The 24,373-nt window shown below is 43.0% G+C and overlaps 2 long non-coding RNA genes across 2 annotated transcripts; one reads left to right on the plus strand and one right to left on the minus strand.

Moving 5' to 3' along the window:
• Positions 1 to 1,637: 1,637 nt before the first annotated feature.
• LOC104913403 lies at positions 1,638 to 4,063 on the plus strand. Its single transcript, XR_795363.3, has 3 exons — positions 1,638 to 1,713; positions 2,239 to 2,347; positions 3,552 to 4,063. It is a non-coding gene; the product is annotated as an uncharacterized LOC104913403 (long non-coding RNA).
• A 1,281-nt stretch (positions 4,064 to 5,344) lies between these two features.
• On the minus strand, positions 5,345 to 18,687 carry LOC104913404. Its single transcript, XR_795364.3, has 3 exons — positions 17,182 to 18,687; positions 9,968 to 10,163; positions 5,345 to 9,752 (listed from the first exon to the last, which is right to left on the minus strand). It is a non-coding gene; the product is annotated as an uncharacterized LOC104913404 (long non-coding RNA).
• Between the last annotated feature and the right edge of the window lie 5,686 nt (positions 18,688 to 24,373).

The raw sequence follows: 24,373 nt of genomic DNA on the forward strand, positions 1-24,373 counted from the left end.
CCGAGGCTGTGGATGGGCCCTGGGCAGCCTGAGCTGGGGGGGCAGCCAGCCCATAGCAGGGTTGGGGGTGGACAGGCTTTAAGTTCCTTTCCAACCCAACAGTTCTAAAATTCTATGCACACAAATACTATGACAGGTGCTGAGGGGCAGGGGAGTTTTTTTTCCCTTTGTTGCACTGGATGGACTGGTTCTGCAGTCCTGCAGCTCAAAGATACCTGGCCACATGCATGGGATCTGCCCAGGTACCACACACAGCACCAGCAGCAGCTGCACAAACCTGGACAGCACACACCATTCATCCTCTTAGCCTCTTGCTGAGGAGGGCAACTGCACGTTACTCACAGTTTCCTTTCCCACATAATTGGCTGTTTGCGAACTTCTCATCACCGTGGCAGACTGATTTACACTGCTACTTGAAGCATTAATTAACAGAAATTCTGCTTTCCTTCGAGCTCAAAGAGAGCAGCTAGCAAAACGTTCACACGTTCATATGCTGCTTTTGCAGCCTGGGAAAGGTGCCTGCCTGCTCCCCTCTAGGAGCTGCAGCCCACTTGTGCTGACCTCGCTAGCTCAGGGAGCCTCACTGGTGGCTTTTCTCACGTTCCCCAACTGGAAGGGCTGTAGGTCTGTTTTCACGTCTTACAGTGTGTCTCTATGCTAGTGCTATTTTTTCGCTTGGTTTCCCAAGGAAACAAGGCCTACGTGATTATCCTGTGTTTGTGCGCGTGTGTGAGAGAGAAGGAGCTTTACTCTCCTCCTGATAACTTTTAAACCTGTTGGGCAACTACACCCACATTTAGACAGCAAGGTTGGAGATAGTATCCTTCGTAGACTTTATCTCAGCTGCACACAGTGAAAAGTTGGCATTTGTGTCTATGATGAGAAAGAACATCAACCAGCAAGATGCAGACATCAGAGATTCCACACAGAATCACTCAGCTGCCCAAGGGAGACCTGCTGTCCTCTCAGCATTGTGTAAAAGAAAATGATGTGTTAAGCATTTATAATGTGATACTATCCATCATTTATACGTACAAGGGACAGTGTTAGGGAGAGCCACTATGGGAACCAGAAAAAGGGTCTGAAGGTCTGACCCAATGTGCCAGAATCTGCCTCTGAAAATATCTTTTAGGAACCCATGTTTTCAATTCCTAACTCCACTGAAAGTTGGAGTCCTTTGATAAATACCAAAATATGTCCTAGGGCACTTCAATCTGAAAATGAAAGCTTTTCCAAAGAGTTCCTCCTTGTTGCTCTCCTGAAGCTTCCTCTCTGGAACATCTGCAGGCAGAGGTCACAGGGCTGCCATTCATTTCTGAGCAGCTTTCCAAAAATCTGCGAACCAAGGAATCTTCCTGGTTTGCTGTGTGCTCCCTTCATGAGGGCCCTGGCTTTGCTCTTCATGCAGGAAGGTTGCTGGGACGTGATGCAGGCAGTGCACTTCGGTTGTGTGCGTAAAAGGAAAAGAAGAAAGATCCAAAGTGAAACAAAAGAGGTTTTCCTGCTTTGAAATGGGAAACTCCAGCAGACACCACATAGCATGACCAGATTTATTTCTCTGCTGATTATTCTTTGGGATGTTTTATTTAGGTTATATTTCAATATGTACAGAGTGTGCACTGAACTAATTTCCCATCCCTCTGTCTACAGATGGCAAAGGATCAGAGCATGACTGACTTGTGCAGAGAGCAACGGCTCACCCAGCACACCCCAGTGAGTCCAACAAACTCCCTCCAAGGCTGTATCAATGTTTCCTGCCTACAAGGGAATTAGGATGGTCTGTCTTGAACCTCACAGCCCTCTCAAGCCCTGCTCTCTCCTCCCTGGGCCCTACCATTTGCAGCAAGGTGTAAATCACTGTCAGGTTCATTCCTTCTACCTGTTCTTCAGTGATAGCAGTGGCTTCTGTTGTTTAGCCATTATGACTAAAATGTTTACTTCTGGCTACACTCCAGGAGCTCCAGGTTTGCTGTGTCTTAGCAGAAATTCAGTGTATGTCAGCATATGTCAGTATATGTTCTAAGTACGTGCAGGTCTGAGCAGCCCTTGTTTGTAGCCACAGACCTGGGCAAGGAGAGCTGAGGATGCTTGGAGGGCTGGCACAGGCTTAGGCTCTTGTTTCTCTGTCTCATCTGCCCAGCTCTCTATCACTGGTTTTTCTGATTTCTCCTCCTGTTTTGTCTTCCTTCTTGGTAAAACAAGATTCTGCTTGCAAATTTAACTTTTCTATTGTGCCAGGAGAAAGTATGAATTCAAAGTCCATCATCAAGACAGTGATAAATAGCTGGCTGCCTCCATTCACAGAAGCACTGTGACTTTACTCCTGCCCTTCTCAGATGATCTCCAGGTATTGATGCCTTTTTCTCCCACACTGTCAAAAAGATGAGTGACTTGTAGCCTCAGAGCAGTTAGTCTCTGCACTTGTTCAGCCTGGGAGATGGTTGCTTTGATTTTAAGCTAAAGAAATGCCCAAAATCTTGTCCCACTTTCCCTCCTGAAAGTAAGTGCATGGCCTAATAAATGCCTCTCTCTACAAAGCTTGCATTTTATCCTCATCCATACAATAATACTGTTTCTGCTGAGCTGATGTTGCTCAATTCTTTTTTAGCTCAGATAGCAGGAGTTTGCATGCTCTGAATTTACCTGCCAGGTGGTTGCTGTGATGGATAGATTTCCACGTAGGTAAAGGCTGAGCCAAGAGGAGGGAGAGGAAAGCCCTGTGCAGCCTCCCCCAGCACACACAGGGAGACTAAGCTGTCACTGCCATTAATCAGAGAGCTGTCAGCACCAAGAGCAACTGCTCCAGAGAGCCACTTCTATTACAGAGGGAAATAGCAGCCCTGGGGAAGAAAGAGCCACAAATAGGAAAAGTGCCTGTGAGGGACTCTGCAAACACAGCAGCTCCCTGGTTCTCATGAAGGTTGGATCCAGCTTCATTTTGAAACAAATAAAGAGGTAGTGATAAAAAGACAGTTGGACTGGATAGAGCTGATAATGTGCCTTGCACAGGCAAGAAGACTTAAGCCCACTTGCCACCCATCCTACCACTGAATTCCTGGGAAAAAGCTTGGAAAACTGGAACCTGAGTGCCCACCTATCGCAAGGTGACAATAATAACTGCAAGTGACATGTATACAAAAACAGATTCCACGTGTTAGACTACAACCCTGCTGCTAAAGCCTCACTGGGCTGCAGCAGGAGATGGTGTAAGAGAGCTCTGCACAGGAAGCTGAATGTCTTTATTATGTTGGTAACACACCAGAATGAATTCTCCTTTAAGCTATGCTATCCTACTAGTCTGACAGCAATAAAGTATTTATGCTTGCAAAATGCATAATTTACCCATACGGAGCATTTACAAGCTACACTGATTTCTCATGAGTATGTTCATCTAGGTACCCATGCCTATATATTTAGCTGCATGAAAAAAATCGTGCTTTGATTGCATCTGATTTGCTGAGTGATCGAGCTCACTAGTATCTATAGCTCATTATGTCCCAGTCTGAGTCACCTGCATTCTTTATTAGTAACGATTTCTAATTTTCTTCCAGGTCATTGATAGCAGTATTGACAAGGCACTGAGATGAGAAGACATCCCTGAAGGGATGGGCACCCCCTCACTGCCAATGATAATATCCAGAGATCTATTTGCATATGCTAACAAGTAGCTGTGGATGTTTTGCCAAAGATTTCAGGGGAGGTAAAACTCAGAACCATGTGAGTTGTTACAATTGGTTCCACAAATTGGATTGCATTGAGTTTTCTCTCAGCTGCCAACATTTAGCACTGGAAGTAAGGCAGGGCAGAAGCAAAGATTACATCTAGTTTCATGGGAAAATGTCTTCCTTCAATGAGTTTTGCTCTTCAGATGCAGTGGTAGAAATTCTCACATGTAAAGATGTTAGTCTAAGCAATGGGGCTTTGTCTGGAACATCTGTAACCTGATGAGCAGAAATGTCTTTCCAGGTATCATGGAAAATGTATCAATCTCAATGTCATATTGTCCAGAGAAATAATTAATAAAATAATCAATTTGTGATTTGTCTTAATAAATCATTGAGCCATTAGCCTTGAAAAGGACAATGTGTTGTCTTTATTGAATTCAAGTAAAGCAACATTTAAAGTAATATTTAGAAGCACAGTTTATTCACAATTTATTATTACAATATATATGACTCCTGGACCAAAATGCCAAATTACCCTTCTTCTTTCCCTTGCCACCTGTTCACCATCACCATCCACTTCTCCTCCTCTCAGGGACAGTCACGGATTTGGGAACGTGGTAGGATGAGTGAAGAAGTAGGTAGGCTCATCTTTCATTTAAGGAAAGCCTGAGTGATGTAAGCAATTTGAGGGCAGGTTTACTGTCACAGCCCACTCAGAGAGAGATGCATTTTGATGGAAAGTAAAGATTTTCATCAAGGCTTACAAATTCTATTCAAATCAATAAGTTCTTGAATTGGGTATTCAATATATGTTAAGACACAGCTTGATGGTCCCTGTTCCCAAGGGACTTCAGAATCAGAAAGATCTTCTCATCTGGTTCACTCTAATCAGTAGTCTTGAATAACATGTCTATGTTCATCTAGGTACCTATGCCTTTGTATTTAGCTGCATGAAAAAAGACATGCTTTGGCAGTCCTGGAAATCAGTCACCTTTGAGGAGAATTTTCTGGGAAACAGAAGGCAAATGCAAAGCATGTCCTGCTCCTCCAAGGATCAAGCACCTCCCTCTTCTGTAGCACAGACACAAGTTCCAGAAGAACATCTTCAGAGCTTGGACCCTTGCTCATCCCTGGACTATTTCCAAATCACCCTTTCTTGAACACAGTCTGATCACCTCCCAGTACCCCCCTGTAACAGGCGGGATGGCAGACACTGAACTCTCCATCTTCTGGAGATGTGACAGCAGCATGGCCCAAACTGCTACAAAAAACATGGTCCTTTTGTATGCAGAGGCAAAGTCTTGCGAGCTGAGGCTGAAGTTCAGGTACCTTACAAAGTGATGATAGTGGCATGACAGGAAGGAGAGCAGTGGCTGCCAGCTGGAGATACGGCCTCTCCTGGAGTATCACCCAGCAAGGCTTTTGTCTCCATCCCCACGTGGGACTTCTCCCATCTGATGGGAAGGGCTGAGTCTGCAGACTGAGAAGCTCTGAATGCCAGAGGGGAAGAAATGGCTTTAGTGTCTCAAGGAGCTTGCCAAATGCTACCCCCACAATAACAACCCCTTCCAATTCTGCCAAATATCAAAACTAGAGGTTTTTCATGGCCCAAGGATGAAATAAAATGTAAAACAATAAATACTTCAGGGCTATAAAGCCATTGTATCTATACATTTGTCATATTCTTTAAGCTAAAATTGACTCTTTGTCCTACTTCTTTTCAACTTATCTTGACCCTTGAATTAAAACATCTCGTTGTTTTATAAAATACAGACAACCTTGTTTTAACAATTCCAGTGCTTCCTCCTGAAGGAAGTGGTTCCGAACTGAGAAATTTGTCAAATCAGCTCCCATCAACAATTTTGGCTTTAATAATTTGCCCTCTCCTAAAGGAAAAGAAACCACAACAGCTAAAATTTCACTAAGAATATTAATTGCCATCATCATCCTTACCAGCTCTTGGTCTGGGGAGCTATTCTGGAGTATGAGAATGAGAGTTTGAGAGCGAGCAGGCCGTGATTTTCACCAACAGCGGTGACAGATCATGGCTGCAGGTTGGGAAGGATGGGCTTCACTGCATGGGCCTCTCACAGGAGCCCACGGTGCCCAGCCTGCACTGCCTCAGTTCTGGCATTGTAAATACTCTGCTGGAGCGAGCCCCTCCTTGACAAAGACAAGAGAATGTGTTTGCTAAGGAAAAACGAGCTTGTCTTGGCCGTCACAGAGGAAAACTGCAAGCTAAGGCAAGATGCTGTTGCTTTGCTGTCAGGGTGAATAGGCAGAGGCAGCAGTAGCCTAGCTAAGGCTGCTCTTGAGGGAGCCCTCAGGACAGACCCCCAGTGCCTCTCCATGAGGAGAGGAAGCACAAATCTGCTCTGCTTGTCACCAGGGCACAGGTCAAGAAATGATGAATCTTGTGTGTGGAGGATTTAGAGCAAAATACAGGAAGGACAGCTGTCGGGGTGAGTGTGACAGGATCTGCCTGGAGCTCTGTCTCCAGCACTCTTTGCATCTTGCTGCTTGTCCTGAGGGATGGCCAATACTGCCCAGGGGCACAGATAAGGCAGTCTACATATTCCCAGTGCCTCTCCCAGCCCCTTTTCTCCAGGTCTGTAAAAACTGTCTGCTATTAGCAGGACAATAACATCGTGCTGTTCAGTCCCCAGAAAGACTCCAGGAGGGAGCACAAGGCACTTTCATCCGTATCAGGCAGCCTAGGGAACAAGGACAGGGAGAACTCACGGGTGGTAAGGCACTGCAGACATTACCATGCTTTATCACTGTTGCTTTAACTCTTCCACAGCCTGTTCCACATCCAGGACACCCAGCTGCTGTGGGGCCTCTCTGGTATTTGTGGGTCTTCCCCAAATACCACTTTGCCAGCAGGGATGCAGGGATCCACATGACAGTGCTCCCCACTGAAAGAAGGTTCGGATGTTTAAGGAAGAAAATCAAATGATGACACCACTATCTTCAGAAAAGTCACTATCGTGAAAGCAGTCTATGCCAGATAGAACCTATATTCTTGCATAAGACTGGAGTGGGATCCACAACGTAATTGGTTGTATTTTGCAGAGGAGAGGAACAGAACAGCCGAAAATTAGGATCCTGTGAAGAACGGACTCCTTGCAGAACCTGTTCTTGACAAAATTGGTTTTATTTGTAACTCAGGACCAGAAAGGACCTGGTTCATAAGGATTAGAAAGCACTCACCACTGACAGCGAAAAATAATTACTTTAAAACTGCAAAGTAACATTAACTGTGATTAGGTAGAAAACATAGTGCAGCCTTGACAGAAGTCTGGACATATGCTGCCTTTCACAGAATTAAATGGGCGACCTCCACAGCTGAAATGGAGTGACAAACAGTGACTGACTCCAGAACATAAAGGAAAAATAACAGTGAGAAGTCATCAAACCTGAAGTAAATAATTGACGAAGCAACTCAAGCAACCACTTCCTCATCAGAATGCTCCAGAGCTGACCTTGGCAAGAAATCAAGAGGACCCATCCAGAATAATATCCCTGTTTCACATGCAGCATAGTTTGAAATCTACAAAGAAGTCGTGTCCTCTAGCGCCCGTGCTGAGTTTTCATCTTTTAAGTGGAGCATTCAGTATTGTTCCCTCCTTTTCATGCCACAACTTCCTCTTAAAATGCAAAGATAAGATGGAAGAAAAGGCTTTCATATTAAGGCTTGGCTCTAAGGATCACACCTTCAGGAACAAATATCCATCAACAGAGGAGCCATACAGACTGAGATGGAGAAGTGCTGTGTTAAGGCTGGAAGAGCACTTCAGAATGAAAGGTGGTGCATTTAATAGGTAGGTTACTAAGAGCTCTTTCCCATTGCTTTGTCTGGAGTTTATGTGGTCTTTTGCAGATGTAAGGAATGCAAGAACTGGATGTGGAGGTGTGTGCAATCTAGTGGGTAGCATCCATCCAGGCTCTTCTGCAGCAGGATGCAAACCTAGGAGTGGAACTTTGCCCAATGGAAGGTGGGACCGCAGAGTCACTCTGCTGCTTCAAGGACACACAACCTCCCCCTGGCTGTCTGCTCAATCCAGCCTTCACATTAGTCACCTCTGCATTTGGTTCTTTACAGCTTGCAGAGATGACATGTCCACGTATTTTGCAACTGCATTTTCTCAGAGACTGCAAAGCTTTTGTTTCATTAGCACTGTATCAGTTGTCTCACACTTCTCCACTGCTCCTTTAACGAACAGGGTTATCGGTGTTTCAACACTGTGAATTAACAGAATCAGAAAATTAAATGATTCAATATCCACAAATGTTTTTTTCAGGCCCGTGGTATTCGTGTTCATTCAAGTAAAGCCAATCCTGGAACATATTTGGGCAATGGCATTGCTACTGTAGCAGAATAATTACTGTAATTGTCACAAATTGTTAACTCAGTGGGTGACACGGTGAAGTGCAGTTCATTCAAAACGTACATGAGCCAAGCAGCCACGGAAAACAATATCCTCCTCTGAATAAATGTCACAGGAAGCTTTACATTTCATCCTGCTCACAGCGCCTTCAAATGGTTTTAATTTCTACTCGTTTGCATACAATTAGCAAGTCAGCCTCCTTCCTGCAGATGACTGTGCAGTCAGTCATCCTGTCTGCCACACCGCTGAGATCTGGGCTGGAGCTACCTTTGCTTATGTGCTTTTACTGTATCTACATCTGTGCTCATTTAAGTACAGGAGCTGCTGAAAATGTCACTCAGGCTCTGCTATGATTGCTGTACTCGTCGGTGATGTCTTGATAATGCTGATAACCTTCCTTCCCCTGCTTTGTCTGTGCCTGCATCTATATAATAGAGGACACCAGAACAGCTGTCACTACCTGCATTTCTCATTTGGTCAACTCATCTTATGTACTTCGAGATTGGTAAAGTCATTCAGCAAAATTAAATGAGAAGAAATCTGGAAACAAAATCTCTACATCTGAAAGCCTTTTCTTTAAGGAAGGTCAGACCTGAGCCTAGGCAGACAGAGCCCTTTTTCAGCAGAGTAGTAAATAGATAAGGATAGCAGCACACAGCTGACTTAACATCTCTGTGCATGTACCTAACAGTGAGCAAAGGATTTCCTGCAAACTCCTTCCTCAGGCAGCTATAGAAGGTTGAAACTTGTCAAGGTGATTTTCCAATCTTAAATGTTTTTTTTTCTTCCTCCTTAAGTAAGACGTTTCCATTCTGATGGATATTTTCTCATTTTCTGATATCTTTCTGAGATACTGCTTTCCACTGTTTCTGTCTTTCCTGTCTTTACTTTTTCCAAAAGGCAAAGGGGACAGAGGACTAAAACCAAATGAATTGTTCTTTTTATCTCACTATCTACAAAAAGAAGATAATTTTCTGTCACTAAGATTTAATACCCCTAAGGAAAAACAAACACTTTTTACCCCTAGAACATCATTGTTTTAACTACTTCATATGACAAAGAGATCTTCAAAATAAACGTGACATGCAATGTGATACACAACTGAAGATCATCTTTCCCATTTTTTTCTCCTATGATGCCTCCAGAGCTGCAGACCTTTTCTTGCCAGGATTGCACAGGGATCACCTGAGACAGAAGCCTACCTGCTCAGTGAGGCTGGAGCCAGTCAGAAAGGACTGGGGGGAAGGCAGAGTAAGAGTCAGCTCTAAGGCAGGGGGAATTCCTCCTCGCTGTTTATAGCTTTGCTGGAAATAAGGCAATGCCACTCCTCCAAAAGCAGTCTACTTTTAAGACGATAGATTCATCACAGCTAATCCTGTTCCAGTGCACATGACAGTCTAAAGGCCAAATTCTCATTCCTCTCATGCTGGGGTAAAAGGGTGGCATGCCACAGCCAGGCACTAACGAGACATAGCTCCGGGTTTGGGGCTTCACCACATTCACCAAACCACACCTTCAGGTGTCACCACGTTTCCCCGTAAGATTCCTACAGACACTCTGTCTGATAATTGTAGGGATGATATTTTGCAGTAATGATGAAATATTGCTTTTGAGAGTAGTGCTTTCAATAATAACAGCAATTGCATTCAAAAGAGCAATTCAGAGGCTGGCTGTGCAGGTAATTTACCCAGAATACCTGTAAAGATAGTCAGATAAAATAACTGGAACAACACTAGTATGGTGCTCCAGAGGCAGCTAAAATACTTTTTCCCATAAATCCTTTGAGTAAGACCAACCTAATAACTTCCTCAGGGAGTGACAGCCCTCCCCACAAGGATGCTTTCTTTAAATTTCTTAATGTGCAAAGGAAACACTTGATTTCGTTTGACAGTAGCAAGACAGATGTTTTACCTAAGGATGCGAGTGAGCCAGGTTCTTCTCTGCCTTCCTTGCAACCCTTCCTTGGCTACTTAATACAGGAGCACACACTTGGAGGTCAGCCTGGGGTTGAAGATAAAAGGAGTGTGACTGAAGCCTGTTTGAGCAGCTCTTCTCTCAGTTAGATCCAGGCACCTCAGCGCATGAAAAGGAGTCAACACAAGTTGTCCTAGAAAGAAGGATGAACTGTATTTAAACAGCTGAAAGCCTGTTTGATTTCTATTGCCCAAAGCTTCATTTCAACTGGCTGTAAGCCTTCAGAGTCGCCCAGCCACCACAAAATGAAATAAGGCTCCGGCCATCCAGACCGGAACATTTGCTTCCAGCACTTGAAAGGTGCGACTGCGTGAGCAGGGAGTATGGATGTCCTGCTTTTCAAAGAGAAGTAGAAAAGCAGTAGAAACGTCAAGAAAAATGAAAAGTTAAGCACAGTATAACTGCTCCCTGTGCCACGATGGGTGCACAGTAAATCTCATGTAAGAGGACTTAGAGGGTAAGATTCAGATGCGGTCTGTAATTAGTTTTTTACTTCTCAGTATAGATGCTAAGAGAGCCTCTTCAGAGTAATAGAATGCGGGCTGTCAGATGCATTTATGGACAGATTTACATAACACAGCTGCTTGCAACAGCTGGGGTTGGTCAGCACAACCCAGGATGACTCCTTTTGTCTTATTGCTTACTGTGCCAGTGGGAGGGAGCCCAGAGAGACTGTTTAAACACACACTCTGGACCTTCTGTGATGATTTGCTTGGGGAACAGGCTGACAATTGCCTCTTTCATCTACACTTCTGAGATCAGAAGAAAATTATCAATGTCATTATAAAGACAGCGAAACAAAGGCAAAGCAGTTATTGGCTACATTCACTCTCTGTGCACTCCACTTCTCGTCTTATATTTTTGAGCCTACATGAGACACTCAAGACAGGGAGAGGTAATGGAGTCTCTGCTGTGCTCATGCTCAATTCTTTTTTTTCTTCCTGACTTATTCTTTTTCATACGGGAGCAGAAAGAATTTGTGTTCTACGCATTTCTGGGACATACACTTTGTTCAGGCTGCAACCACCTACAAATACTGGTGCTCCCCCAAATCAGTGCTATTTTGGGAGAGAGTCCATTCTGGTTTGGACTTTGCTTTTGTTTCTCTTGGAGCTGCATGACATTGCACAGCTTTACTAAGGATAAGATCATAGACTGTGCACCGTGAAGATTAAGGGAGCTTGTTCATGGGGATACTGTGGTTTTGTTAATGGACAAAAAAGGAGATTTTTGTGAGCTCAACTTACATACAAAATAAATGTACATCACTGTGTTCTAATTGCAAATTGCTTGGCTGGGGTTTTAAAAGCCTTTCATTCCAAGTCCACTGTTTGTCAAATGTCTTTTAAAAGTAACCGTGGTTATAAAGAGCACATTATTATTGTTAATACTTAGAGGAGTCCTTTCAGCAATTGCCCTGTTCCCACTCAGTCCAATACAAATACTCCTAGCATGGATTGGAAAAAACATGAATTAAAAGGGGCCCAGATAAGAGGAAAATATCTGGTTTCATAGAGACTGTGAAGCCCAAAAGAACTCTTGAAAGGCTGAAGATCCAGAGCTGCTTAATCTGTATGCAGAGACCCCCTGCACCCCTTGAGCCAGCAGTACCGAGCTTACAGAACTTCACTCTTGCCATGATTTCTTCCTCTTTAATCTGCTGCGTTGTGTACTTTGGGTTTAATTTCCCTAGGATGAACTAAACTTTTTCACTTCACTCACTGGGTTTCAGGCACCAGAACTGCAGGGGAGCGTTTGTCTTTTCAGCACTGCCAGGGAAGCTCTGCCTCTCTCATTCTGGCCAAGGGTGGAACAGATGAGGCTGGATGAACATCTCACAGCTCTCCTTTCCTGCCCACTGCAGCACATCTGTGAAGCACAGAACCACCTTTAGCCTTACTCTACAAGCCCCCGTGTGACTTGGACAGTGAGATCCCTACACTCAGAGACTGAAACAGAAATCTGGATAATTGAAAGCATTTAAATTCCCATTTAAATCAGTGCAATTCAGATGTCTCTGCCTTTGAAAGATTAGGGGTTAGGATAATGAATCCCATTGATTTCCAGTGAGAATCCAGCGAACATCATTGACATCACTTTTGAAAGCACTCCCACATTGCTGCAGGACTTCATAGTTCGAGTAACTTCACCAAGGCTGTAAAGAAAAGCCTGCTACAGCTAAGCATTAACTCAGGTCCTCTAAATCTGTGCAGTTCTGTTGGTTCTAAAGAGCCTGCTTAATTCCATGCCCCATGTAATTTTACAGCTCCTTACTTAAAGCCATGTTACATTTCACCCCACTAAGTCCATCTCTTTAAGAGGTATTTTACAGCAGCCAAGCAGTAACATGAAGGAAAAGAACAAATCCCCTTCGTTGTTATGTGGTTTAATTGGCTGTGAAACAATTAAATAAGAAGCCTCATTTAGACAAAGAACATTGATTAACAAATATTTACCTGGAGATAGTTGTGTGGACACAAGAGAAATAGTGGAGCTGGGGAGATACAGAGGATGAACCAGAAGCTATTCAGAGCACTACAAACACAGCAGACCACAGCCTCATTTGGTCACATAACTCCACCACAGCAAGATTAGAAATTGAGTCGAAATTAAATATAAATCACATGTAATGCTATTCAGTAAGTACGATACAACGCAGTGTAATAGCCTGATATTGTATATTAGCCCTGGGGATTAGTAATTAAATTGCCCATGCTGGCAAGCAAACAAATATCTGGCTGAGGGCTGAGAGAAGCCACATTTTTGCTATGCAGAGTCATAATCTGATCATTCTGTAAGCTACTTTGGAGATAAACAGTCCAGGAGAAAATGTCAGTCCTATCTACATACATTAAGTGCAATTTACATAAATTATCATCCTGTAAAGGATCAATATGTGATTTTGTTCATGACTCATCTGTCATCTTCTTTCACCCCATGTGAAGCTGGGGGGTGATCTGTGTGTCAGTGCATGACCTTGTCTGATGCCAGCCCCCAACTCTGCCCCTGACAAAGACACTTTGAATGTGTGCTAATTGGCCAGGCTCCAATCTAGTCTTTTCCCTGGGCATTTAACACAATCTTCTAACCAAATTAAAAAGTATAAATTTCTGCTTACACTACACTCAGACACTGTGTCTGAAATCACTGCAGCTGACAATGTCAGCTATGACCTCTTTCTCAGCTGTACAAGGCTAGTGAGGGCAGACTGAATTTTTAAGCTGTTTGGTTTAAGTTCGCATAAAAACAATTGTCTGGGAAATGTGAGATGTTGCAAGAAACCGTGTGATAAGATTATGAATGTCACAAACTGTTTACATGAAGCGTTCGCAAGAAATTCTATTTTATTGTTTCTCAAGCTAAGAATTCCTCCTAATTGGACATAGGCTCTCCCAGGCTTGTCCAAACCCTAATGAGAACTGATGAATCCAACAGGAGCATGGGGAAATTTCCTCCCTTCACAGTAGCCTTATTCATAACCATACCAAACTCTATCCTAAAGTATGCGAGGTTGTGAGTCCAGAGGGACTTCATACTTCCTTCTAGTCCTTAAAATGGACAACCTCATTTGTCTGAATATTTCTTGGCCCCTAGAGAGATAAATAAAATAGTAGTTTCGGATCTGCAATTCTTGGGCTGGCTACCATCGTGCCTCACTGCTGTAACAACCATTGTTGAGATTGCATCTAGCTGTGCCAGAACCAAACATCTTTCAGACACGTGGAAATTTCCTTTTCTTTCTGCACGGCATAAAACCCCTCCTCAGGACCTCGTTTCCCTTGGTAAAGTATTTCAGTGTGGGCTCCCCCATTCACTTTCTTGACTGCTGGTCTAGCAACGTGGGTCCCTTGTTTTACCCTGGGTTTTAATTCCTCCAGCCCCTTAAAAATATACTAAAAAAACAGATGGCACAGAAATGTCACTGCTAGTTTAATGGTAAATGTGACAAGTAAAACAGAAGAGGGAAAAGCAAAGAAATTTGTAAGCACTCCTCCTCCATCCAAAGCAACCCAAGGAAGCAGGCTCTCTGGAGACATCATTCTCTTGGAACCGAACATATGGCAAATAGATTTTCTAATTTAAATTCACAAGTGAATGTTAGAACTTCAGAGCCAAAACCAATATATGATTTTTTAGTTTCCACTAAGCAGTAGTTAGGGTCCTCTACTGTGTTTTGCTTCAGAACCTGAGAGGGCCAAAAGTGAAAACCTCATTGAAATCAATGGTCAAAATCCTCCAAGTTTAACAGAGGCAGGATTTCAAGCTGACCCTGGCAGACTTTCACATACTGGGTAGCTGCTCAGCATCAACATCCTGGAAGTACCAGAAGCCTACATAAGCTCCTGTTGACAGTATGACCACATTCTACAATCCCATGTGCTCTGCTGGCAAGCAAGAAGTGAGACAGGTTACTCTAATTTTAGAAGTCTGCTGAATGGCCATTCTTGGGCTCCGAGTACAAAATCTTCACGCTTCTGGTAAAAGCACTCCTCCTGATCACCACGTGTGATCCTCATCTGCGCCGTATTCCTACTGTTTACCAACAGCACTTCATCATAGGCTTGTTTAGAGTAGCCACACTGCTAATATATTCCACATCAGAACATCAGGGCCCTTCTTCTGTCCCAGAAGCCCAAGGAACCCATCCAAGCTCCTTTTGCTTGACTTTTTTCCTTCCCTTCAGACTTTTTCCAAGTCATCTCCTACCACCTGGCTTCAAGATGTCAGGGGTGAGCTGCTGCTCCCTTTCCCAGCAGGAGCTGCACTTCAGCCTCAGGAAAGGCATTAGCATCTGCTGGTCTGAATCTGACAAAATTCTTACTAAAACTGCTAAGAATTTACCTGTCCACAGGAGTGAGCTGGAAGTTATACTGCATTCCTGGGTCCGTAGGGAAGAGATGAGCATTTTAAATGTAGAACAGTGTTATTAATGTTAAAGGAGGAAATATAAGATGTAAAATGAGGCTGCTGGAGACATCTACCTTCTGTTTCTTATATAGCGAGGCACCCTTATGTGTTTCTGCACTTATCTACAGAGAATGTATTTCATTAGTAAACTGAAAAATCCATCTCTCCCAATCATTTATTATTTCTTACAGCTTAATATAACAGAAGTTCAAAAATTGACTCAGTAAAACAACAGCTGGGGCTCCCAGAGACCACCTTCTCTCCTGCGTGCCCGTTTCACTGCTGCCACAGCACTAAGCACTGGGCATGCTGTGACCTGAGAACAACCCGCTGTCAACCAAAATCTCAACCTTAATTTTGAAGCCACAGCAGAACAGCCACCTCAGCAAATCCCAGCCCTATGCAGGTGTCCCCTGAGCGTGCTGCAAAGCTATTTTCAAGGAGGACAGATGCTGATGAAGACAGAGGCAGGGTCAAGCTGATGTAGGGCACTGGGGACACGTGCTGGGTTGGTGCAACAGGAGCAAAATGCTGCTGGTAGCCTTGGGTTAGAGAAAAGTAAGGAACCAGTGCCTGATCACACAAGATAACCATCTGCTTCTGACCAAGCAGTGAAGCAACAGGTCCAAACTGTGCCAGAAGATAACAGAAGCTTAATGATTTGTTTTTATTGCAAGAAAGAAATGAGCTAGTGGAGCAAGAGACAGAATTATGTTCCTCTACAATATTATGGACAGACAGCACAAAGTTCATTGCTAATGGGGTTAATCCTTCAATTGGGAAAAAAAAATCAGATGGTAGCACCTTTAAATTGGCTCTTGGCAAGTACTCAATTATTGTTAGACACCAATTAAATCAAAGCAGGGTCATGATGTTTCAGAGTGGGGAGAAACAGTTCTCAGGCTCATCTGGCTCATCAGATGATGAGGTTAGGAGTCTGCAGTGACTGAAGTTCAAGTCAATAAACTCCTTGTAATTAGATGAACTCTGGTGTTTTGTTTTCCTCACAATACATATAATTAAGTGGAAAAAGAAAAAAAAAGAAATGTGAAAAGACAAGAACATCCCATGCAAGTAGAGACGAGGAAGGCACAGCACTGCATCTCATGCTGCTGCTCTCCCCAGGCCTCACCGCGTGAGTCGCTGATGGTCTTATCTGGGGATGAGGCTGGAGGCCCCTCTACCACATAAGAAACACTTAAATCCTCATGCTAAGGCTTTACAAAGGCTTTAAAGAATACAGTGATCTTTGGATTTCCTGTCTGCACTAGGGAATGCAGTTGAGTCTTCTCTACGAGATGCATTCATCTGTTATTAAAGACTCACTAAAACCCTTAAACACTTGAGATAAAACGAAACCTAAGTAGGATTCTCATTACACTGAGAAACATGATTAACTGTCTAGCTGTCTTTGGAGGAATTTAACTGCTGCTCATGGAAGTCTGCACCTGGGTCACTGTCTGGACAGGGTTGACTCACTGCGACCAAAGTGCCAATGAGTTTTGCTCCAGATAAGGACAACTATGGACCATTAACTGGTGACCACAGGGACTTGAGCATTAGTATGCTCAGGTCTCATCTCAAATATTTAAAAAGTTGCAAGTGTATAACAAAAAAGGCCAAAACAAATCTCAAGCCTTTTGAGAATGGCTTGGTTTCATGTACTCTGAGTCAGACTTTCTACTTGCTCTCAGGGAGCTGAAACTACAGTCACCAATTGATTTGGATTTTATTCTCTAATAGCTCCAAAAGATTTCTCCTGTATTGACTTGACAAGAGCCTCTTCATCATGCCAGTTGGATCAATTGAATCTGGCTGATAACACTATGGTCTTTGTTCCTTCTTTTATCCTTTACATCTTAGTGTAAAGAAAATGTGCAATAGGATGCTCTCATGATATTGGGAAGAAAGAGATAGCCACTATGAATATGCCTAGATTTTATCTCAGCATCTCTCCCTCATTCTTCATTTAGTACTTTAATACTTTTCCAGATCAAGTTGCATAATTACATAGATTCATTGTGTTACAGACAATTTGATTGTGCTAAAGAATACCATAGTCTGCCTTCTATATTTCTTTTAATATAAGTCCTCAACAAAAAAACACCACCCTTCAATAGCAGAGTGGTGCTCATACAGCCTGTATAGAATTGTGAAGGAAAGGCAATGGCAAAGAACCAGTTCTAAATCACCCAAAAAAGCAAAAGTCACAACCCCATATAAAGAAGGAAAAAGTTGCTTACCTGTCCCAAAGATCAGGGTTCATCAAGCACTCCAAAAAGACAGACCTTCAGGTAAAGAACCTTCTCTTAGGGCAGCCAGCCCCTAAATGAGGCTTAGGGAGGGGTGGAAGCTAGTTCCCTTTTGGTCTCACAGGTGAATTGCTTCCACCTGTGCTCCCTGGGGTGGCTGTGTTCCCTCACCAGGTGCTCATTCATTGGTTCAGGCCATGACTTAGCAATTCCCATACAGACTGTTAAATATCTCTTGTCCTATCAAAGATACTTGGAGTCAGTGTATATGCAGTTCATAAGTGTATGGAAAAACTAGTAGTAGGAGACTCTCCCATTTCAGAACACAAAGAATATACCTGTATTTTAAACAAAGTGACAAAAAGATAAAACAATCTGAGACTTAGAAAGGCATTAGGTAGCAGCTTTGTGATGGGAGGAGCCCAATGTATTTTCAGGACAAATTCTACATGTTGTTTTAATAAATAGTTAATCAGTGATTGCTATTGGTATACACTTACAAAGCAACATCACTGTTGCTTTTCACCTTTCTAACGTTTACTGCATTTTCATAGAATGATTCGTGATCTCGGGTCCAAGGATAAATAAGTCATTATGTGGTGTTTGTTTGTTTGTCTGTTTTAATTTGTGCAATTTATTTACCAACACTAAAAACATTTATTTCTATTTATTGTGTTTATTAAAACCCTGATATGACATACGACCTTCCTTGTTCTCTGCTCTCTTGCAGAACAGAAGTAAGGATGCATATCACCTTTCTTGTTTCACTTTTCACTTGCAACAAAAAGCAGTAGCTTCTGATTGGGTGCTTCCAGCACCACCTTTCTAAAATGGCCTTCAGTGTTAGCAACCGTTGACATGAACTGGTGACTTTCTGCCAAAGATCGATTGGTACCAGCACACTGTTCATTAGTGCGATGATAGTCACTCAACCAATCAATTCAAACTTGGACTTTTTGTTCTTTTTTTAAGAGATAATTTGTTCTTTTCTTTTTTCCATATACTCAAGGCAGGATGGCTCATCTGTGCATGCTGTACCAAATTCCTGCCATTATAAGACCTGTTTTGAGGCAATGACGGAGCAGCATATTGAGGTTACGGGCATCTCCAGTTTTTGAGTATTTGCCTAGTGTGATTATAATCTTTGAAATTAACTTTGGAGCCATCATGCTGCAGAGATGGTTTTAGGATTGTCTAGCCTTTCTGGCCTTTGGAACCAGATACAAAGAGACAATAGCTCTTGGCAACAGATCACCCCACTGATGGCTACGATCTTCAACCCAGATGTACTCAGAGCAATTGAATGGGATTATGATGAAGTTAAATTGGCAAAGGCTTGTCCTCTATTTCATCAGAAGATGAGAATGCAAACAGCCATGCCTGGCATCACCCTGCACAATAACCTGGATCTGTCATGAGTTTTTCACTCCTGCAACCTGGAAATATTTGTTCTGCTCAGACAAATAACCCTGTCAAACTACTGGTGGTAACAACCCAACAAGCTTTCTATGGCCATGTTTTCTCTGGAAGTCTTTTCCCACGTTATCTGTGTTCTATAAATTTCAGTGGTCTCCATCAGGGGCTGCACTGAGCCTCCCAACTCTTGGGCAGAGACAGCATGTCCCATGAGCTGTCTTTCTGGGGTAGAACATGCCAGCATCTCACTGCTGCAGTTCCATTACAGAAGTGTTGATCTGTTTTGGTATCTTCATCCTCATGCTCTTTTTTTTCTTACACTGCAAAGCTGTGTTCTTTCAGAACCAGAACAACTGGGCATGCTGTATCTGAGAGCTTTCCTTTACATTGGAAAATGTGCATATAGCTCTTTTGTGTATCAGTGGGAGGTTGGAATACATAGTAATATCAGAGGCTTGTATTTAAAAAACTGACTGATGATTCTTGCTGCCCAGCTTTGAGGCACATGAAAGGAACATGATTTGAAGACACACTGTGCTCTGACAATCAGGCCAGCCAGTTATACACCCAAAGCACTTGTTTCTTATTATAATCCCAGCTGAAAAATGGACAAAAAAAAAAAAAAAAAAAAAGGGGAGGCACAAACACAGAATACTTGTTATCTATGTAATTTTTACAGTGGCAGTCCTCTGCTTTCCCTAATTTCTTTGCAATTTACATATAAATGAGACATCGTATCACTGGGTAGTTTTATTTCCCCAAAACATTGCCAAGTATGTTGACAAAATTTTAAGAGATTCAGATTAAATATTTGCACTAGTGCCATAGTTCATCATTCAGCTTAAGAAGGAAGTGATTTAAAGATGAATGCTTGGAGAGCAGGCAGCACCACAGAGCCCAAGCCACGGACATCCCCACTGCAACTACTGCCTGGGAGCAGCAGTAACCTTTCTCCATTGCTTTCCTAAATATGAGACAGTGGCAGCAGAGCCTCCTCTGTGATATGGTAATCCAGACAGGAGTCCTGCTGTGTTTTTGAAATGGAAGGAAAAACTATTGCAAGGTTATTTGATGTTTGAAAGATCCCAGGTGAAACCTGGGCTCTGCAGCAGTCCATGCCCAGCAACTGACTAAGCCAGGAGAAGGTAGCTTTGCCAGCTGCAGTACTAGTGGAGGCTAATTTAAAGCCATTTAGCATCAATTGCTTAGTGTTCAGCAACAAATTTTGCCATTTAGCTGCTACATAACGAACACAGGAAAAACAACTCACTGCTACATCTCAAGGACATCTTTGAGGTAACTTACATAAGATGAAGGAAGTTTTGTAGGACAAGATATTTTCTTTTTAACAGCAGCAGATCAAATCCTTTCATGTTCTCTCTCTCATTGGCCTACAGCTAGGGAGGTGGGCAGGGAAAGGCTGGCAAGGGGCTGTGTTGGTGTTGGTCTGTCTATATCAGCTGTGTCTCTCCATCTCTCTACCCTGATCGTTGCTCCTGCTGGAATTAGTCCCCTCCATCCGACACGGGGTTGTGACTGTGCTTCACCTTCTTGAGATCATGGGCTGTGGGATCAGATCTTCCCTGTGTCCACAGGGGAAAGGAATCACCTCCAGGGCTGCTCTTCATGTGGAACAGATGGAGACCATGCACAAGAATTACAGTCTGCCGAGGACCCAGCACGTCCCTACACAGACGAGTACAGTAAATCCCTGTGTAATGCTTAGTTGCAGCAGAAAGACTGTCAGATATGCTTACGCTTTGAAGAGATCCTAAAACCTGAACACAACCAGCGGCATTTGCATTTTAGGCTTTGTTTTGATGCAGAGAATGTGCATCCAAGCAGACGGTTAGTCACCAAACCTTTCTGAGAGCTCCACAGGCAGAAGGAGGAACAAAGGAGCACGGGATCCATTAAAAGCAAATGATGGGAGAAAAGCAGTCAGTTGTGGTATTAATAAGGCATTGCTTGCCATCAAAGCTGGATTATTTCAACAGCTAATCAGCTTCTGAGCATAAAGAGACTCTGGAGCAAGTATGATTGATGACTCAGATTCTACTAGAGCTGTTGTAATGAGAAGGGAAATCTGTAATCCTTTTCTGTAGTGTTACTGCTCAAAGGCAGTGGGAACAAGCTTGGACATATAGCAACTATGAATCTGAGTAACAGCCATCTCTGCCGACCTAAGGATCCTTTTATTTTGGTAGGATCTGTGGATTTTAAAAGCATGAGTAATCCTCCAAAGCAATCCCTGCCAGGCAAGACTATAACCCAGGAATGGGTACTGAACAGATAGATGCTTTCCAAATTCACACTGAGCTTCTATCCACCAGTGCTTGCGTGGTTCAGAAATCCTACTCATAAACCTGCAGCAACATCACCTGCACTTATGCTGCCTAACTTCAGCCATCTGGAGCTCAAGTCTTTTTCTTGCTACTCATAAGTTTTTTCTTGTAGTCTTGAGTCACTTAAATGCTTCCCTTTCTGTGTACATAAATTTCCTGTCACAGAATGACAGCTATATTCAAACCAGAGGGACACAACAAAGTGTTAGAATGCACAGACAAGGCCACTAGCTGATGCATTCAGGCTGATTTATTACCTACGGTCAGATTTACACATTCAAAATTATGTTAAAACAATTTGCAGTGACACTTAGAGCTATGAAAGAGAAATCAGAGATGCTTGGCCAAATCTATGTACCATCATCTATCAGTCTGATCCCATCAGTCATCTAACTTAATTCACTGCCTTTGTAAAGGCAACTGCTATCTTAAGGTCTAAATGTCACATCTGTGTAGACTTGATACCCATGCCTCAGTGTTTGACTGGCATGGGTAAGGAATTGCATACAAGGATGACTGGCTTCTCTTTTACTGGTGACACTATCATCTTCCATCAGTATTTCATCTGAACTAATTGTAAATAAATTAGATCAGTGTACATAATATTTAGAGGGAGTGTGAGTCTGCAAGCCACTGCAAATTAAGCAAAAATACATACCAAGATAGAAAGTGTTTTTCCAGGCAGTCTGGTGGGAAATAATGCATACAAATATTAATAAATTGCGACTGTAGGCACCAAGCTATAACACGAGGGCTGGAATAGCTCAAATATTCACAACTAAGCTTCCTGGGGCACAGAGATTCTACTCTTCGATGGAGTTTTGACAGAGAGGGAAAGGAAAGCATCTAATTTTATACAAATGAGGGCTCTGAAGTACTTCACTGGTGTTTGTTGCTTCATTACTGTGGATACATAGCAAATCACTGTCAAAATCAGGCCCCTTAAAATCCAAATTTGGGTTGGTTTTACTTCTTGCACAATTATGGTTCCAGGGTACCTGACAAGAAGCAGGACTCTAGTGCTCAGTGCTGTCCAGCCCCTAGCAGTTTGTGGCACATTGTCAGATCTCAAAATATTAGATTTGATGCACAGTTACCACGGAGAGATCCAGCTGAGAGTGAGGTATTGAAGATGTGCATGGCAGACCAATCCTTTTCATGAACATTTCATTGCCTAAATAGAAATGATGAAGAAGAAAACATAGAAAACATGTCCAAAAGGAAATGTGAATTAGCAGCACCAGAAAGAAGACCACATGGAAAATACAGCTGCCCCTGAAAGCATGACTCCTTCATTCTTCACAGATGTCTCCACCCACACTGACGAGGTAAAGCCTGACATTTTTAAGAAGTATTTTGTTGCATATTTTTGCCAAAAACACTAGATCTGCCTGTAGAGATAACAGGTAGAAAGGCCAACTGTTTTCAAAGGATTGGATTTGCTTGTCCTATCCAAAAGTCAAAAAGGCCAAGGTGTGAACAAATATCACCTGGATTTCTTGGCAGCACTGAAGCTAGAATATGACATTCTTAATGGAACCCCATATGCTGCATCATCCCACCAAGACCAAAGTGAAGGCTCATGTTTGTTCCTTAGGTACTTGCTGCATAGGCCCCATTCCAGTCTCCATTCCCAACCACGCGAAGGGCTCCTAGGCATGCACAAGGGAATTGTACCAAGACTTGCAAGGATAACGCTGCCATTGTGCTCTTGCTCTAGGAGAAAACACACAACACTTCACCAATGTTTTCCACCTGCTCATTATATCTTGACTAGCTTGCAATACTGTCTTTACAGCCCTTTGGTTGCTAGAGGGAATAGCTGGAGGATGTCAAATATTAACTCAGTGCTACTTAGCAGCAGAGTCTGGCAAGAGCTTTAGGGCACCAAAGGAAAGCTGAGCTTTTTCAGAGCTCATGCAGTGCACTAAGTAATATTTTCAAAGTGTGATTTTTTTGGTTTTGTTTTTACACGTCCTGCATAGATATACAGCATTCATTTTAAAAGGATTCACTTTTTCTGGAAGATTTCCAAACATTTTTTGCTGGTTTTGTGAAGGTCAGCCATATTACATTGTATTGTAAGTAATCACTTTGGCCTAAAGTCCTGTGCTTAATCACAAAGCAGCAGGCAAACTGCAGGGCCAGGTGAGCGTTTTTAAGTAGGTGTTTCATTGCAGCTTGGTAATGAAGCTTTATTTCCTCCCTCACAGACACCTCAAGAGTGATCTTGTATAGCTCTCCACCATTCCTGGATGCAAAGGCTGGGATGGATCGACTGTCCTTGGGCCTTTCAGGGATAAAGGCTGAGGAGCAAGGACTTACATGTCAGGGTTTCTGGGAAAAGCCATGTATAATAGAGGAGAGATTTTTCTGCGTGCCTGTAAAGGAAAAGTCCCGAATTCTTCTAGATCATGAAGTGCAGGGAAAATTAGCTAGCATAAACTAATTGGACAGTGTTTGGCAACCTGAAGGCATGACGCAGTCACTTAATACCCAAATATTTAATGTGCCACATGCAGGAGAAATTCACAGTGTAATAAAGACAGCTCTGACCTTCCTGGGCAGGTTAGCAGAGCCACTCTTGCAAGGGATACTGAGGCCCTGTGTAACTGTGGCCGATGGGAGCTCATGATCCACGCATATGATTCAGAAAGGACACTCAGCACAGCCACTGCTCCTGTTTGGCAAATGGTCAGGAATTACACTTGATTTGATGTGGTGCCAGGGAGATAAATGTCCTCTTGCCTCTTAATACAGCCATAGCAGATGCTGGTGCGCCAGGATCCCCACCCCATTGCCTTCCTGTTTGGAGCTGGGCTGAGCTATTGCACATGGTAATGCTCTGCTGAACAGGGGCTGTCACCTTTTCAGTCACTCTGTGTGGCCCGTGGTAGGTGTGCAAGGACAGGATCTGAGGAGCTGCTCTGCTTCGTGCCAGGAAACTAATGAAATTCACTGTGTTGGAATGATATCTTGCCGAGAGCTTTTTATTTCATCAGCTTTCTGCTACTATTTCCTGTAGATAGATGAATGCTAGTTGTCATAAAAATGCACTCAGTTTATATTATCACCTCCCATGCTAGCAGAAGACCTCCATAAGCCCCCAGTTCGTTTCCTTTTTGTCCCAAGACTGAAGGGGACCAACATTGGCATTGGACTGGATGATCTCTAGAGGTCCCTCCAGACCATAGCATTCTGTGATCCTGTGATGTGCAGCTCGTAACCTTTGGTTCCTCAGACACAACACTATGCAGAGTTTTCTATCATGATGCTTTATATATATGATACTTACTGAGGAAATAACTTGTCTGTTATTTCCATACATTGTCTGTGCATTGATGAGTGAAACTCCACTAGAACAATTTTCAAATGTCCAAAAAACAGTAAAGGTATTATTGCAATTTAATGCAAATAGATTA

Source organism: Meleagris gallopavo, chromosome 16, assembly GCF_000146605.3.
Source record: "Meleagris gallopavo isolate NT-WF06-2002-E0010 breed Aviagen turkey brand Nicholas breeding stock chromosome 16, Turkey_5.1, whole genome shotgun sequence".
NCBI lineage: Eukaryota > Metazoa > Chordata > Aves > Galliformes > Phasianidae > Meleagris > Meleagris gallopavo.